This window comes from Sminthopsis crassicaudata, chromosome X, assembly GCF_048593235.1.
Source record: "Sminthopsis crassicaudata isolate SCR6 chromosome X, ASM4859323v1, whole genome shotgun sequence".
NCBI lineage: Eukaryota > Metazoa > Chordata > Mammalia > Dasyuromorphia > Dasyuridae > Sminthopsis > Sminthopsis crassicaudata.
In genome coordinates, this window is record NC_133623.1 from 11190032 (window position 1) to 11206550 (window position 16519).

Consider the following 16519-nt stretch of genomic DNA (forward strand, 5'->3'; position numbering starts at 1 on the left):
GAAAGAGCCCTCTTGTCTTCTCATCTCATGTGTCTTGCCCAAGTATGCCATTAGGGAGGCTTCTGCCATCTCACTTAGGAAAGTGTAAGATCCTCCAGGGCATTTGAAAAGTAATAATTCATAAGGTTACAGAAGGTTTTATTGAAAAGATTAAAAGATTTATTTCTATTGAAAAGATTAAAAGATTAGTTTTTCATTGAAAAGATTAAAAGATTAATATTTATTGAAAAGATTAAAAGATTAATTTAGTTTTGAAAAGATTAAAATGAAGCAGGAAAGTATAAATGAGTAGCCATTAGTCCCTAAGACTAATGCCTTCCCTTCCTTTGAATCAGGCTACCATGTTACTTCCTGATTATTTTCAAGCCATGTAGCCTATATATCTACTATTCTTACTCACTTATCAGAAGCTACTATTTCTGGAATGGTAAGATTTGGGCTTATCTTGACCAGAACCAGAGCTCCATTTCACTTTCTAGCCTTTTGTAAACCATGCTGCCACTAGGACACTGCTCTGCACATAGTAGGTGCTTAATAAATGTTTGTTGATTGATTGAATGGATGTACCCTTTCCCCCTTTGGGTTACTTTCTCCCATTAGAATGTTGCTCTTAATGAAGGACTGTCTTGTTTGCTTGTTTTTGTATCTTCCAAGCTTTCTGCAGTGCCTGGTATGTAGAAAATGCTTAATAAGTGCTCAGGTGTTCATTCATTCATGTTCATCCCCGTCACTGATAATCTGATGTGGGAGAGCTTCTTGGAAGCAAGTTGCCCCATAAATTCTCGTGTTTGCTCACTGTCTTCTTCTAGGGAAGAAAAGTTGGCCCTTTCCCTACTATTTGTGGGCCCAGTTCTCCGAGTTCCTTCAGCTGGTTATCAGGTTTAGTGGGTGATATCTACTTAATAGGTTATCTCTCTTTGAGGTTTTTGTATTCTGGCCGGTTCCTCGATTATCTGATGCCTTCCTTCAGAGAGATGACTTTTTGATCATGGGAAGTTCCTGAAAGTGTAGATTTCTACTGCTTTGCTGAGCCTTTTTTCACATTTGTCGAGTGGGGGTAATGAGTATACCAACCTCCCAGAGTTGTAAAAAGGATAAATGAAATAGTGTATTTATGTAAATTGCCTTGTAAGCCTCAAAGCTGACTCTAAGTGGGAGCTATTTTTCATATGACTCATAGACAGAGCCCAAATTTGAAGAAATTTTAGGCTAGGCTTGGACCTTTCTTCATCGGTACTTCTTCCTGCCATGCTTTTAAAGTATCACAGTGCTGAGATTGATGAAGTCATCTAAAATCCACAAGGCTGTCTTCATATGGTGAGAGTGAGAGGAAACAAGGTATACATACACACTGTGTTCAAAGAATACCACAAAGCCGCCCAGTTCACTCTTCTTAGATCTAAAAATCCCAGATCCCAGATCCCAATCTGGGATGGACTGTTGGTCATACTTGAAAGATCTTTTTGATGCCTGTCTTGATTTTAGCTTTGACTGGCTGGGGTGTACATTTACACCTTTCCTTTAATGACTCTGAAGAGATCTTTTCAGGTTCTCTTCCTCTAAACTTTCCATGAAGGTTAAAAGAGGCAAAGTTGAAATACTTAAATCTCCTAAGACTTTTATCCCCTGTTCTTCTCATTCCTCCCCATTCCCCCCAAGAAAATTTGACTGCTGAGGAGAAGACAGATCTAGAAAACGTTGTTATTCATGAAGTTTGGATAAATCTCTAGCTATCAGAAAATTCTCTCTCTCTCTTTCTCTTTTTCTCCATATGTACAGAATCAGAGACTTTGAGAGTCAAAAAGGCTCTTGGCCAGTGGTCATTTCGTATATCCCACATCTCAGAGGAATATCTGCTCTAGCACACCCCCCAAATGTTTGTCTAGCCTCTGCTTGGTGATCTCCAAGGAGAGGGAGCAGTCTATGTTCTGAGGTAGCCCATTCCCCCTTTTCATGTTTTGGAAAGTTTTCCTCACACACTCCTGAATCTGCCCCTCCCTGTCCAAGCAGAACAAGCTTGGACCATCTTCTACTTGGAGCTTTTCTGGATTCTTGAAGGCAGTTAGAAAGCCTTCTCTTATGGGCTAACTACACTCAGTTCTTTCAAGGACTTGGCTGAAAACATATCCAATCCGAGACTTGAGCTGCACTTCTCGGAAGCCTATGGAGGAAGTGGGGGATATTGAAGACATTTCATGTTATAAAGTCCTTCTGAGTAAGTTTTTACTGTAGGCATTTCCAGATGGCCATCATGACATGTTTCCAATTTCCCGACCCATGTATTGTGTACAAATGAATATCTCATCTTGTCAGTGGGGCTGTTCAAAGAGAGACAGAGATAATGGTAACAAGAGTGGTAGTGGATCAGTGCTGTAATGCTAGGACAGAAAGGAAAGTTGGGTTTAAGACCCCATATCTAAGGCATTTCAAAAGATTTTCCTCTTCCTAGATTTCTCCCAGCAGCTCTCTCCACTGCTAGAAAATTTACCCCTGGACAGTCATCAGAGATACTGCCTCTTCGGGCTTCCCCATCCATTCCTCCTTTAAAATACAGCAGTCCCAGGGAGGGGGGGGGGCACATCTAAACTATTGCCTCAAATTGGATAATTTATAAGATGACTAGCTGCTACCTTGGAGCATGAGGTGCAGTTGTGGGTGTCAGAGACTCATAGATTTATAATTAGAAGGGACAACACAGGTCATCAAGTCCATTACCCTGATTTTACAAGGGAGGGAAACTGAGGTTCAGGAAAATTAAGTAGCTTGCCCAAAGTCAAGAGCTAGGATATGAAGTCAGGTCCTCTGTTTTCCAATTGGGCTCTCTTTCCATTGTTTCAAAGAGCAGTGTTTGAACCCAGAGGGCCTTGCTTCCACCCCCCACAAGGGATTAACAAGAAAATGTTAATGATAAATTTGTTCTGCTTTATTATTTGGCCTAATGCTGCTCTTTGGCTCTGAAGACAACTTCTCTTCAATCTTTTTAATTAGCAGCTTTTTCCCCCCTCGAAACTCAAAAGGAACTTAAAGGAAAAGAAGGCAAGCTTTCTAAAGGACTCTTTGTTTCTCAAAATTAAAGCTATTTTCAAGCAATTATAAACTGGCCATTACATTTTTTCTTAAAGACTTGTCAGAAATTTTCTGGCAGATTTGGAGACAGACCGAGAGCACACAGTGATGTTCTATAGAGTTGTTTTCTTTTTAAGGCGTAGAAATAAATGCAGCTGTAATTAGGCCATTTACGCTGGTTAGTTGTTTGCTACGCTCTGTCCTTTTTTGCCATCTCCTGCAAGCCAGCTTTTACAAAAGCTTTTATCCTGGAACCATCCGTGTCTGTTTTCTGTTTGTCTTCTTACCAAATCACTGTCATGACAACCTTTTCATTGCTTTGCTGGTTTCTAAAAGCCACTGCCTCCCTTTTAAGCAAGTCCCAATTACCTTTATGACATAGGTACATAAGCCTATACATGGCTAGGGTAATTGGCTCAAATTAATGGTCAGGAAGCAGCCCTTTTAATGCTCCTTCCCAGGAAGCATTGCCGAAGGCTGTTATTATTTTCTGAACGGTGCTTTATGTTCCAATTCTGAGAATCCAGGGAACATATTGAGCTTTGAATGCAGGGGTTCCTGACCTTTTTTTTTTTTTTTTTTTTTTTTTTTGGTCATGCATGCATTTGCTGCCTCCCTCCTCTGGAAGTCTGGGGATAATTATGGACCCTTTCTTACATTTTTAATAATGCAGAATATTTTAATGCATAAAATAAAATATGAAAGATCAAAAAGGAAATAATTTGCCAAAATATCTTTTTTCAAAACAAGTTTATAGACCCTAAGTTAAGACCCCCCCCCCTCTTCTCAAACTCTAGGATCTAAAGTCGTTATTCTTTGTATTCCTCTCAGGACCAAGGACAAGAATCTCAGGCAGAGAAAGTGTTCCCTCAGGTAAACAAGAAGTAGAAGGGGGCTTGGGTCCCCAAAGACCATTCAGCCTCTGCTTGAAGACCTCCAGTGAGAGGGGACTCAGCATCTACTGAGGTAAAATAGTTTTTCAACTCCCCCCACCAATTTCACTTTTTAAAAGAGAGCAGAAGTCTTTGAGAGATTGGGACCTCAGCAGCCAAAGGGGGTTTTGAGGTGTTTGTACTACATTGTTCAGTCATTTCAGTCTGACTCTTTGAGAGTCCATTTGGAGTTTTCTTGGCAAAGATATTGGAGTGCTTTGCTTTTTTTCTCTCCAGCTCATTTTACAAATAAGGAAACTAAGGCAAATAGGAATAAATGGCTTGCCCGGGGTCACACAATTAAGAAATATCTAATCTAAGAGTCTTTACTTCTAAGAAGGGAATGGAATATATCTAATGATTAAATAAATGATTAAATAAAGGAGGTATCTCATACCCCTATTTTAATAATTATAGACTCCAGACTTCTTGATTCGGTCGTCCTGACAAAAGTAAAGACTGGGTGTGAATGAGGTCCAAAGACCACTGTGGAATCAATCAATCAAAGACTCCTTCTCACTTAATAGTATTTTATTTTATTTTTCAATTACAGGTAGACATAGTTTTCAACATTCTCTTTTTTCTGGCAAGGAAATCAGGGTTGTTATAAAGTTATAAATGTTCATTTTTTTTTTCTGGCAAGGAAATCAGGGTTGAGTGACTTGCCCAGGGTCCCACAGCTAGTAAGTGTCAAGTGTCTGAGGCCTGATTTGAACTCAGGTCATCCTGACTCCAGGCAGCATTCACTTTTGTAAAATGTTGAGTTCCAAAATTTTCTCCTTCCCTCCTTCCTTTCCCCTTTCCCCAAGAGTTTTTATCCTTCCCTTCCCCCTTTCCCAAGAGAGCAAACAATCTGATATAGGTCATACATGTGCAATCATATAAAACATATTTCCACATTAGTCATGTTGAGAAAGAAGAGTCAGAACAAAAGGGAAAACTATAAGAAAGAAAAAATGATGATGACAACAAATAAAAAAGTGAAAATGGTATGTTTCAATCTGCATTTAGGCTCCATAGTTCTTTCTCTGGATGTGGATGGCATTTTCTATCGTGAGTCTTTTAGAATTGTCTTGGATCATCATATTTCTGAGAAGAGCTAGGTGTCTCATAGTTGATCATTGCACAGCATTGCTGTTACTGTGTACAGTGTTCTCCGGCTTCTGTTCATCTCACTCAGTATCAATTCGTGTATAAGTCCAGACTTTTTTTTTTTTCAAATCCACCTGCTCACCATTTCTTATAGCACAAGGATTTCATTACATTCACATCCCACAGATTGTTCAGCCATTTCCCAATTGATGGGCATCTCCTTAATTTCCAATTCTTTGCCACCACAAAAAGAGCTGCTGTACATATTTTTGTACATGTGGATACTTTTCATTTTTTGTGATCTCTTTGGGATACAGAACTAGTAGTGACACTGCTGGATCAAAGAGTCTTTAGGTATATCAAACAATAGATTTCTATAGTCATTTAGCACCGTGCCTTGTCTACCTAATCTATTCCTCATCCACCATTTGATTTTTTAGCCAGTTCCAAATAGTTCTGAGGATTGCTGCTTTACAATATAGTTTTAGACCTGGTATGGCTAGGCCACCTTCTTTTGCATTTTTTCATTAGCTCCCTTGATATTTTTGATCTTTTGTTCTTCCACATGAATTTTATTATTTTTTTTTTCTAGTTTTATAAAATACATTTCTGGTAGTTGAATAAGTAAATTAATTAAGGTAGAGGTGTCATGTTTATTATATTAGCTCAGTCTACCCATAAGCAATTGATATTTTCCCAGTTGTTTAGACCTGACTTTACTGGTGTGAAAAGTGTTTTGTAATTGTGTTCCTAGAGTTCCTGGGTTTGTTTTGACTCCCAGATATTTCCCATGGTCTACAGTTATTTTAAATGGAATTTCTCCTTCTGTTTCTTGATGCTGGGATTTTGTTAAGGACACATAAAATTCTGATTATTTATGTGGATTTGTTTTATATCCTACAACTTTGCTAAAGTTGTTAATTATTTTAAGTAGTTTTTTAGTTGATTAGGATTCTCTAAGTATAACATTATATTATCTTCAAAGAGTGAGAGTTTCATTTCCTCATTGCCTATTCTAATTCTTTTAATTTCTTTTTCTTTTCTTATATTAAAGCTTTTTCTACGTCTATTGAGATAATCATTAGATTTATGTTAGTTTTTGTTGATTTGGTCAATTATGCCAATAGTTTTCCCAATATTGAACTAGTCTTGCATTCCTGGGATAAAAATTCCAGCTGGTCATAGTGTATTATCTTCGTGATAAATTGCTGTAATCGCCTTGCTAATATTTCATTTAAAATTTTTGCATCAATATTCATTAGGGAAACTGATCTATAATTTTCTTTCTCTGTTGTGGCTTTTCCTAGTTTAAGTATCAGTACTATCTCTAAGTTGTAAAAAGAATCTGGTAGGACTTTTTCTTTGGCTATTTTCCCAAATAGTTTATATAGTACTGGAATTAATTGTTCTTTAAAGGTTTGGTAGAATAGAATTTCCAATCTCCAAAATTAGAGAATTTTGTCCGCCTGCATTTTGGATTTCCTTCACAGGCTAATTGTACACTATTTCAAAGTCTGATTCTTTTTGTACAGCAAAGCAACTGTTTGGACATGTATACATATGTTGTATTTAGTTTATACTCTAACATATTTAACATGTATTGGTTGACCTGCCATCCCCGGGGAGCAGGGGGAAGGAGGGGGAAAATTGAAAAAAAAAAGTTTTGGCAATTGTCAACGTTGTAAAATTACCCATGCAAATATCTGATAAATAAAAACTGTTATTATTTTTTAAAAAATAAAAAAATAAAGGTTTGGTAGAATTCACCTGTAAATCCATCTGGCCCTGGAGAATTTTTCTTAGGGAGTTCACTGATGGCTTGTTCAATTACTCTTTCTAAAATAGGGGTATTTAATTATCTTATTTCGTCTTCTGTTAATCTGGGCAATTTATATTTTTGTAACTATTCCCTTATTTCACTTAGATTGTCATATTTATTGGCATAAAGTTGGGCAAAATAGGTCCTAAATAGTGCTTGAATTTACTCTTTAGTGGTGGCGAATTCACTCTTCATTTTTTCATTCTGGTAGTTTTCTTCTTTCTTTTAAAAATCAAAGTAAACAAAGGTTTACCTATTTTTTTTTCATAAAACAAGCTTTTAGTTTTATTTATTAGTTCAATAATTTTCCTACTTTTAATTTTATTAATTTCTCCTTTGAGTTTTAGAATTTCTAATTTGGCATTTAATTGGGGATTTTTAATTTGTTCTTTTTCTAGCTTTTTTTAGTTACATGTCTAAGTCATTGATATGTTCTTTCTCTATTTTATTCATGTAAGCAATTTAGACTTATAAAATGTTTCCATAAGTACTTCTTTGGCTGCGTCCCATGAATTTTGGTATAGTGTCTCATTATTGTCATTCTCTTTGATAAAATTATTTATTTGTTCTGTGATTTGTTGTTTGACCCACTCATTCTTTAGGATTAGATTATTTTGTTTCCAATTAATTTTTAATCTGTCTTTTATACATATCCTTCATATATATGTAATTTTTATTGAGTTGTGATCGGAAAAGGATGCATTTCATATTTCTGCCTCTCTGCATTTGATTGTGAGGTGAAGTTTTTATGCTTTAATGAATGGTCAATTTTTGTATCGGTGCATGTACTGCTGAGAAAAAAAAAAGGTATATTCCTTTCTATCCTCATTCAGTTTTTTCCAGAGGTCTGTCATATCTAACTTTTCTAAAATTCTATTCACTTCCTTAACTTCTTTCTTGTTTATTTTGTGTTTAGAATTATCTATTTCTTAGAGGGGAAGGTTGAGGTCCCACACTAGTATAATTTTGATGTGTTTTTCTTCCCATAATTCATTTAACATCTTCTCTAAGAATTTTAATACTGTGCAACTTTGGTGCATATATGTTTAGTATTGCTATTCATTGTCAATGGTACCTTTTAGCAAGATGTAGTTTCATTCCTTATATCTTTAGTTAGATCTGTTTTTATTTTGTTTTTTTATGAAATCAGGTGTACTATCCCTGCTTTTGTTTTTTTACTTTTACCAGTACTCTGCGTGTATCTTTCTGCTTCAAATATGTTTTCTTGTAAACAATATATTGTAGAATTCTGGTTTTTAATCTACTCTGCTATCTGTTTCTGCTTTATGGAAGATTTCATCCCATTCACACCCACAGTTATGATTACTATTTCCCTTCATCCTATCCCCCCCACCCCCATTTATACTTTTCTCTCTCCTTTTACCCTGTCCCTCCTCAACAGTGTTTTGCTTCTGACTACAACTTCTCTCGGGTGTATATCCCTTCTATCAGCACACTTTCTTTCCCCTTTCCCCTCCTACGTCTCTGTAGGATAAGATAAATTTCTATACCCAATTGAATGTGTTTGCTATTCTCTTTTTGAACCAAATCTAATGAGATTAAAGTTCAAACAACAATCACTCCTCCCTTCTTTCCCTCTCTTATAATAGGACTTTTGCTCCTCTTCAGGTGATATAAATTGTCATGCTCTGTGGTTCCCCTCCTTTCCTCTTCTCCAAGTACAATCCTTTTCTTCACCTCTTATTTTTAAAAATCATTATAGCAAAGTTAACTTATCCCCAGACTGTCTATATATACTCCTACCAAACTTCCCTAATAGAAATTCAATTCTTAAGAGTTACAAGTATCATATTTCCATGTAGGGATGTAAAGAGTTTAACCTTATTGAGTAACATGTTTTCTTTTTTTCTTTCCTATTTCCTTTTTTATGATTCTTTTGTGTCATATTTGAAAATGGACTTTTCTGTTCAGCTATGGTTTTTTCAAAAAGAAAGTTTGAAAGTCCCTTATTTCATTGAAGATTATACTCAGTTTTATTGGGTAGTTGGATTCTTGTTTGTAATCCAAGCTCCTTTGCCTATCAGAATACCATATTCTAAGCCCTATGATCCTTTAATGTAGCAGCTGCTAAATCCTATGTAATCCTTACTGTAGCTTCTTGATATATGAAGTGTTTCTGGCTGCTTGCAACATTTTCTCCTTGACCTGATCCAGAATTTGACTACAATATTCCTTAGAATTTCCATTTTGTAATCTCTCTTGGAAGGGATCAGTGGATTTTTTCAATTACTATCTTACCCTCTGGTTCTGGGATGTTGGGGCAATTGTCCCAAATAATTTCTTGAAAAATGTTGTCCAGATATTTTTTTGATCATGGCTTTCAGGTAGTCCAATAATTCTTACATTCTCTCTCCCGGATATACTTTCCAAGTCAGTTTAAAAAAAAAATAGCTTTTTATTTTTCAAAATACACGCAGACATAGTTTTTAAGATTCATCCCTGCAAAACCCTGTGTTGCAAAAATTTCTCCTTCTCTCCTCTCCCCTCATCTCCCCCCGACAGCAAGCAATCCCATATAGGCTAAATCTGTGCAATTCTTTTTGTTTTATTTGGTTTTTTTGGTGAGGTATTTTAAATTTTCTTTTTGATTCTTTTGATTTCATTTGACTGATTCTTGATGTCTCATAAAGCCATTTGCTTCCACTTATTCAATTCTAATTTTTTTTTTGCCATTTAATTTTGTATTATAGTTTTTTATATATAAAACACATATATGGGTAATTTTTCAACATTGACCTTTGCAAAAACTTCTGTTTCAAGTTTTCCCCTCCTTCCCTCCACCCCCTCCCCTAGATGGCAGGTGGTCCCATACATGTTAAATATGTTAATATTATATGTTATATATTATATTATATATATATATAATATATATATGTTATATATTATATAAGTATATGTTAAATATTATATATATATGTACATATTTATACAGTTACCTTGTTGCATAAGAAAGCTCATATTTAGAAAGAAGATAAAAATAACCTGAGAAGAAAAAAAATGCAAGCAAACAATAACAGAAAGAGTGAAAATGTTATATTGCTGTCCATACTAATTTCCCAGAGTTCTTTTGTTGGGTGTAGCTGGTTCAGTTCATTACTGCTCTGGTGGAACTGATTTGTTGAAGATATCCATGTCCATCAGAATTGATCATCATATAGTATTGTTGAAGTGTATAATGATCTCCTGGTTCTGCTTATTTCACTTAGCACCAGTTCATGTAAGTCTCTCCAAGCCTCTCAGTGTTCCCCAGGGTCACACAGCTAGTAAGTGTTAAGTATTAAGAGATCAGATTTGAACTCGGGTCCTCCTGAATTCAAGGTGCTCTATCCACTGTGCCACATCCCTGCCCCTGAATTATTTTCTTTAATTAGTTTTTGTATTTCCTTTTCTATTTAGTCATTTCTACTTTTTAAGGAGTTGTTTTTTCAGTAGGATTTTTTTCCATTTTAGTCAACTGCATTTTTAAAGAAATTGTTTTCTTTTCTTTTTTCCTTTTTAAAAAATTTTTTTTTCTCCAGTTACATGTAAAACAATTTTTTAAAACATTTGTTCCCCCCACCCCACCCCCTGAGGCAATTGGGGTTTAGTGACTTCCCCAGGGTCACACAGCTAGGAAGTGTTAAATGTTTGAGACCAGATTTGAACTTCAGGGCTGGTGCTCTATCTACTGGGCCACCTAGGTGCCCTCAAACATTTGTTTTTAAAACTTTGAGTTCCTCTGTGCTAAAAAGGTCATCAAAATGTGTATACCCTTTCATCCAGTAGTGTTTGTATTGGGCTTATATCCCAAAGAAATCTTAAAGGAGGGAAAGGGACCCACATGTGCAAAAATATTTGTGGCAGCCCTTTGTGTAGTGACAAGAGACTGGAAACTGAATGGATGCCCATCAGTTGGAGAATGGCTAAATAAGTTATGATATATGAATGTCCTAGATGAAGGCCCTAGAGACACTTTGGCTGCAGCATGCCCAGTGGTGTGATTTCAGAAAGAGCATTTGTGGCTCCTATATTGGAAATGTCACAAATCGAGCCATGATTTATTGTTTCACTTATTGTCAAAAGACTTATGAAAGTGATGGAAAGAATGTTAAGAACATAGATTCAACTGAAAAACTGTGTCCTGGGAACCTTTTCTTTTTGGAGAGGGAGACCTGTTGTTAAATGCTTACCAGCAAACACTAAATGGGCCTAAAACAGAATGGATTGCCCTTCACTCCCCACACACCTGCCCTCCTCCAAGCTCCCTTCTTTCTGTTAAGGGTACCGCCATCTTTGGTCCTTCCGAGTCATCTGTCATTCTTCTCTGTCCCTTACTGACTTTAGAGTCAGTGGCTGAGTCTTATGAATTCTATACCTGTCTTCTTCCCACCACCCTAATTCAGGCCTTTGCACCCCCCCAATTGCCTAATTGGTCTCCCTGCTTTCCATCCCTTCTCCAATGCAGCCTCTACACAGCTGCTATATGAATATGTCATATTAGTCCTCTAAAAACAGGTCTGACCATGTCTCTTCCTCTCCTAACTCACCCAGTGCTTTGCAAAGCACTTTCCAGAGGATTCTAAAAAACGATTAGGGAGCTGTAGGTGCTATTCTTATGGTCATTTTACAGAGGAGGACACTGAGACTTCAAAGTCAATCCACTTGGCTAGCACTTAAGCTCAGGCCATCCTGGCTCCAAGCCCAACAGTGTATCCAGGCTGCCACCTAGCTGCCCATTTGTTAAAGGCTTCTAGTTGGGAGCTGTCACTCCCAAAGGCTAATTATGGTTGGACTGAGAGCAGAATCATAATGAGTACTTTTTACATCTGGGGCAAGGTGTTATAAATGCACGCTATTACTATTAATGAAAGTATGTTGCTTAGCAAAATTGCTGGTAAACAATAGGTGTGATAAATCCCAGTCGTGATCAATAAAGGTAAAGTGACTTGCACAGTGACTGGCACACAGCAGGTGCTATAAATGCATACTCTTTTTATGAATTTCTGTGAATTCCTTTTAACAATGACTGGCACATAGTAGGTATCATAAACACTATTTATTATTCTGAATAAATATAGAACCCTGAGTAAAATGGCTGTCACACAGTAGGTAGTATGTAAATTTAAGCCATTATTTATCTATGGAAAGTCTTTAGAACCATGATAGGCACCTATTTGGCAGACTGTACGTACTAGATATTGGAATAAGTGGAGAGTGTTTCACATGGTCACTAGTACACATTAGGTGGGATAAAATGCTAGATATGAGTAGTAATTTCTAAATAATGTTTGGAAGAGTAACTGGGGGCTATATGCTAGCTATTATTATTAATATCTGGAAAGATGTTGTAAAATGAATGGCACATAGGATGTGGTATAATTTGAACCTGTTACTATTGAAAATGTACATTGAATAGGATAATTACTGGCACAAATTAGCTACAATAAATGCTACTTATTATTATTAATAAATATGTAGCCCTTAGTACTGTGACTTTCACATAGTAGACAGTTTGCAAATGTCGGCTCTTATTTGCCTATGGAAATAGCTTAGAACTGTGACAGGCACATATTTAGCAACATGTAAACACTAGCTTTTACTAATATAGTGTTTTTCACATGGTGAGTGGCACATAGTAGTGCTACAAAATGGTATCTATGAGTACTAAATTGTGTATAATGTTTGGATCAGTGACTGGAACATAATAGAGATTATAAATGCTAGCTCTTATTATTAATATCCGGAAAGATTTTGTAAAATGAATGGCACGTGGTATGTGGTATAATTGGAAACTCTTACTATTAATAAATGTCCATTGAGTAGGACAATTACTGGCACATAGTAGGTGCCATAAATTGCAGTTATGATCAATAAATGTAAAGTGCTTTGCACAGTGACTGGCTCAGAGCAGGTGGTATAAATGCTAACACATTTTATGATTGTCTGTAAATTCTCTCCTATACTGACTGGCACATAATAAGTACCATAAATGCTGCTTATTATTATCAATCAATATACAGCCCGAGTATTGCAACTTTCACACAGTAGGCAATATGAAAATGTCAGCTCTTATTTACCTATGGAATGTGCTTAGAATTGTGACAGGCACTTACATGGCAATGTATCAATACTAGCAATGACTAATATAGAAACTGTTTTACATGGTGAGTGGCACATAGTAGGTGATATAAAATGGTATCTAGGAGTTTTAAATGGTGTATAATGCTTGGAACAGTGATTGGAACATAATAGGGGCTTTAAGTGATAGGTATTATTATTCATATCTGGAAACCCTTTTGCAAAATGAATGGCACATAGTAGGTGTTAGAAATGCAAAGTCTTACTATTAATAAATGTATATTGAGTGGGACAATTACTGGGACATAGTAGGTGCCATAAATCCCAGTTATAATCTACGAATGTAAAGTGTTTTGCAGTGACTGGTTCATAGCAGGTGGTATAAATGCTACTTTTTAAAATGAATTTCTGTAAATTCCCTTCTACAATGACTAGTACATAGTAGGCACCTTAAATGCTAGTTACTATGAAGAAATATACAGCCCTTAGTACAGTGACTTTCACACAGTAGGGGGTATGTAAATGTCAGCCCTTATTTACCTATGGAAAGTGCTTAGAATTGTGACAGGCACTTCCTTGGCAGTACTGAATTACTAGCAATTCCTAATAGAGAGAGTGTTTCACACAGTGAGTGGCACATAGTAGTTCTATAAAATGGTTGCAATGAAATTTCAATTGTGTATAATGCTTGGATCAGTGACTGGAACATAATAGGGTTTATTAATGTTTACTCTTACTATTAATATCTGGAAAGTTGTTTTTTTTTGTTGTTTTTTTTTTTCCCAAATGAGTGGCACATACTAGGTGTGATCATTGCAATCTGTTACTCTTAATAAATGTACATCGAGTAGGACAATTACTGGCCCATAGTAGGTGCCATAGATCCCAGTTATGATGAAGAAATGTAAAGAGCTTTGCACAGTGACTGGCACACAGCATGTTTTATGATGTCCTGTGAATTCCCTTCTACACTGACTGATCCATAGTATGCTAGTTATTATTATTATTAATAGATATACAGCTGTTAGCACAATGACTGTCACACAGTAGCCAGTAGTAAAGTGTAAGCCTTTCTAGATGGAAATTCCTTGGAACAGTGAAAGGCTCATATTTGGCAGGGTATAGATACTAGTTATGATGAATATAGACAGAATGTTTCATGTGGTGTCTTTCATATACTAGGTGGTATCAAATTCTAGTTCTGGTTATTCTTTTCTGTGTCATACTTGGCACAATCACTGGAAATAATGGCTACAAATGCTAGATATTTGTATTAATATATGGAATGCTCTTTGCAAAATGATTGCTACTTAGTAGTTGCTATCAATGTAAACCTAATGGTATTAATAAAAGGCCATTTCCAAGGACAATTGTTGGCACACAGTAGGTGTCGTAAGGACCGATCACCACATTTCAAAGGTCTCAAAAGGTGAAGGGCTCACAGCAGGTGGTGTAAAGGCAAACTGTTTCTATGAATTTCTCTAAATTCCCTTCTACACTGACCGTAAATAGTAGGAACCCTACATGGGAGTATTATTAGTAATCAATATCGAGCCTGGAGCACATTGAAGTAGGCAGGATGTCAACATCTTATTTATCTATGGAAAGTCTCGATGACAGTGACAGGCACAAAGGTGGCACTAGATATTGGAATACATGGATAGTATTGCCCATGCTTACTGGCACATAGTAGGTAGGAGGAGTAAGTTGTGTATAATGAGCTGAAGAGTGATTGGAAAAAAAGGCTAAAAATGTGATGGAGCACAGCCGGGTGAAAGGGCAGGTGAGTTTGGCCAGAGCCTGGGCAGCTGGGCATTGTGACACTTGAGGGAGTTGTGGGGCGGCCTCTTCTGATACAGTGTTGCTTATGGACTGGAAATGAAATAAAAAGGAGGCTGAGAGAAGAGGAGAGAGGTCAGAAAAGATAAAGGCCTCTCGGTGGTGAGGTAAGGGAACACAAATGATGCTCTGTGAAGAGGTGAGAGAAGAACAGCTGCCCTGGGGGGTAGTGGTCAGACGGTCAGCACCTGCCGCCTTGTGGACAGGGCAGAGAAAGGCAATTGCCCCGGGGTGGGGGGGGACAGTAGTCAGCGGGTCCGCAACTGCTGTCTTATGGACACAACCCAGAACGGCAACTGCCCCAGGGCAGAGTGGTCAGACAGTCAGAGGTCAGGGGTCAACTGCGGTTCTGTGGAGAGGCCAGAGAGATCGCAACTGCCTCTCAGTCTCCTTGCATCATCATCATCATCATCATCCTCTGAAAGGAAGAGATCCATTCTCCAGGCCCGAGTTAGGCCTCCAGCAGCCACTGGCAGGAAGCTCCAGTATCCCAACAGCAGTATGGAAAGGATAGCTGTTCTTTAGCTATGCAGAGTGCTTAACATAGTGACAAGCTCACATTGGGCAGTATGTGAAGACTAGCCATTGGAATGGAGAGAGAGTGTTTCACACGGTGACTGGCACACAGTAGGTGGTATCATGTGCTAGGGGTGAGTAGTCATTTCTGGACAGTACTTGCAAGAGTAACTGGAAAGTCGTAGGGGCTATAGGCTAGCTATTATCATTAATATCAGCAAAGATGTAAAATGAATGGCACATAGGATGTGGTCTAATTGGAAACTGTGACTAAATGTACACTGAGTAGGACAATGACTGGCACGTAGTAGGTGGTCAATAAATGGAAAGTGTTTTGCACAGTACCTGGCTCCCAGCAGGTGGTATCAATGCTGACACTTTTTCTGAATTTCTCTCCATTGAATATGATGGTGACTGGTACCTAGTAGGTACCATGAAGGCTAGTTATTATGATGAGTCCATGTACAGGCCTTAGTACTGTGACTTTCACACAATAGGCAGTATGTCAATGTGAGATTGGAGTTACCGTCATGTTCTTTGTTGGTTTCCTGGGGTTCTTTGGGGCCGCCTTCCTTTCACTTCAGTGATGGCCAGAAGAGTAGCCAGGGGTTAACATCCAAATACTTTATTATCTCCTTGCTGGGGATAAGATACTCTACTGGTAAAGAGTAGATACCCTAATGCTAGTTATTATTATTAATAAATATACAGCCCATAGTATTGGGACTTTCACACAGTAGGCAGTATGTAAATATCTGCTCTTATTTACCTATGGAAAGTGCTTGGAAGAGTAGCAGGCACATATTTGGCGGTATGTAAATACCAGATGTTACTATTTTTTTTTTTTTTTTTTTTTTTTTTTGAGGCTGGAGTTAAGTGATTTGCCCAGGGTCACACCGCTAGGAAGTGTTAAGTGTCTGAGATCAGATTTGAACTCAGGTCCTCCTGAATTCAGGGCTGGTGCTCTATCCACTGCGCCCCCTAGCTGCTCCCAGATGTTACTATTATAGAGAGAGTGTTTCACATGGGTACTGCACGTGGTAAGTGGTATAACTTGATAGCTATTATTATTAATTTCTGTAGAATGCTTGAAAGATTTACTGGAACATAATCAAGGCTTCGAATTCTAGCTATTATTATTGATATCTGGAAAGATCTTTGCAAAATGAATGGAAAT

General features: G+C 37.3%; 1 protein-coding gene across 2 annotated transcripts in view; it reads left to right on the forward strand.

Moving 5' to 3' along the window:
• The window catches only part of TSPAN6 (tetraspanin 6), an 88324-nt gene that overhangs the window by 43644 nt on the left and 28161 nt on the right, over positions 1-16519 (forward strand). For both annotated transcript variants that reach the window (XM_074277597.1, XM_074277599.1), the window contains exon 2: positions 3898-4032. The gene's annotated coding sequence lies outside the window, so the exon portion shown is untranslated. The remainder of the gene's footprint in view (positions 1-3897; positions 4033-16519) is intronic.